Source organism: Notothenia coriiceps, unplaced genomic scaffold (assembly GCF_000735185.1).
Source record: "Notothenia coriiceps isolate Sejong01 unplaced genomic scaffold, NC01 NC01_scaffold00005560, whole genome shotgun sequence".
In the NCBI taxonomy this organism is placed as follows: domain Eukaryota; kingdom Metazoa; phylum Chordata; class Actinopteri; order Perciformes; family Nototheniidae; genus Notothenia; species Notothenia coriiceps.
The window spans coordinates 295317-297528 of NW_011338261.1; the positions used below are offsets into that span (position 1 = coordinate 295317).

The window sequence follows — 2212 nt, forward strand, 5'->3', positions numbered from 1 at the left end:
TGGACAGTCAACGGAGCTCCTTCTCCAACAGACTGCTGCAGCTCCGCTGTCACAAGGACCGATACAGGAAAACATTCCCGCCCACCGCAATAACACTGTACAATAAATCACCTCTAGCTGGAAGAAAACTCTCTGCTCCATAGTTTCTCTTGGAATAAAACCACGTTGTACATTTTACAATTATATATAATCTGTTCAATATTTAATATTTAATATTAATAATCCATGTCATATATTTATGTATATATTGTGNCCGGAAGTATTCCTCTCACTGTCAAATGATTACACAGTGATATCTGCATTACTCATCCACTAAAAAACATCAGTTTATCCTTGTTAATTACACAATATTGATTGGTTTAAATTGTGTACAATGCTTTTGTGTTTTTAACCTTCGATTCGGAGAAACAAATTGTTTTTTCGGAGTTTAGACACTACAGAGTTTCCGAAGACACTACACTACCCAGAATCCCCAGCTATCGTTTGGGACTACAACATCCGCCTCGCTTTACAAAGCCTGTGATTAGTCCTCAAGCTCTGTGATTGGATGTTGGAGCGGCAGTCAGTGGCGGAGCCAGGACATGTTCAGTGGGGTGGCCAGGATGGAACCAGTGATCATTTTGGGGTGGCATTGAAATCACTATTATATGAATATAAAAATACATCTCACTAGAAAATAAGTTTTTTTTTAAGGCACCATATCCTGTGGTGACCACCTATTTAACCACTGGGACACAATTCAAACTAGGAACTACAGTTGCGGTTATTGTTCCCACATGGACATGTTATGGGTTACTTATATATAGTGTGTGCCCTCTTGGCTCTCTCTCTTGTCGACCCGGGCTGCGACCCTGCACCTTCCTTGCACCGCCTCTGACTCCATATCCTCGGCACTACACTGGTGACCCCGATACGTCTTGGGAAGTTTCCTGGACGGAGCCGAACACGGCAAAAGGAACTCGAGTTCCTTTCTCGAAATGCCGGGGTTTGATTGGAGACGTCCGTGGCTGCCACCGGCACACGGACTGAGGCTCGGTGCGCGCTCCACGGAAGGCTGGAGACGTTACTCGCTGTTTCCGCATCGGCTTTCTATCCAACGGGGGGACCATGCACGACCTGCTGGGTCGACCAGCAACCCCATTGCTACCTCATAGGGTTTGTTCTTCGGGGCGTGCGGCTGCACGTCCCGGCTGCTAACAACGTGGGGCTAACGACAGCTAGCAGCTACCCATGGCTGCCAGCTAGCGGCTAACCGCGTGGTGCTGACGACTGGTGCTGACGGCTGGCTGTTAATGGCTGTCGACGTATTTCTGTTAACATCTGACTGTTAACCACCTTTTTCTGGTGCCGGAGAGGAGGTTCGACCAGCCGGTTGACCTCATGTGGACACTCACCTTTTTCACCACCACGACGGCGGTTCCAGACGCCACTCACGTTTTCATCGACGCCTGGGTGGTCGACTCCTGGGCCCCGTCTGGCCTCTCCTGCTTCCCGGGGACGCCTCAGCGCCTGCTGAGGACTTCATGCCTCGCCGCCGCGGCACGTCTGCCTGCGGCCGGGTTGCTCTCCTGCTTCCCGGGGATACCTCAACGCCTGCTGAGGACTTTGTGCCCGCCGCCGTTGTGCGTCTGCCTGCGGCCGGGTTGCGCTCTTTCCTGTTGGGTTCTCCACGACACCTACTGCGGCCCCCTTACGACGGCCCGTTCCGGCCCGCCCCCGGTGGGGGTCCCCTCGGCTTCGTTAGGGCCCCTAACCGCTCCTGCGGCCCCCTTTCGTGGCCCGTTCCATGGCCCGGTCCTCACCTGCGACCACACCCTCGTCGGCCCCTATGGTGCTTCCTCCACGGGCGCGAGGATTTATTTTGCCCTGTTTGAATTCTGGGGGGGCTTGTGTAGTGACCACCTATTTAACCACTGGGACACAATTCAAACTAGGAACTACAGTTGCGGTTATTGTTCCCACACGGACATGTTATGGGTTACTTATATATAGTGTGTGCCCTCTTGGCTCTTTCTCTTGTCGACCCGGGCTGCGACCCGACAACATGTCTTATTCTGTTCTCTATTAAAGTACCCTTTCACATCTCCATTGCACCGCCTCCGACTCCATGTCCTCGGCACTACAACACAAATATTCCGATTTATAAAACACTGCGCACGCACGTCCTACGCCGGTTTCCCTTTATAAATCACAATCAACTCGAAATGCGGCG

The 2212-nt window shown here is 51.8% G+C and overlaps 1 protein-coding gene across 1 annotated transcript in view; it reads right to left on the reverse strand.

Moving 5' to 3' along the window:
- Positions 1-1428, reverse strand: part of gnl3 (G protein nucleolar 3) — a 30989-nt gene extending 29561 nt beyond the window's left edge. Inside the window, exon 1 of the mRNA XM_010768334.1 lies at positions 1395-1428. The gene's annotated coding sequence lies outside the window, so the exon portion shown is untranslated. The remainder of the gene's footprint in view (positions 1-1394) is intronic.
- Between the last annotated feature and the right edge of the window lie 784 nt (positions 1429-2212).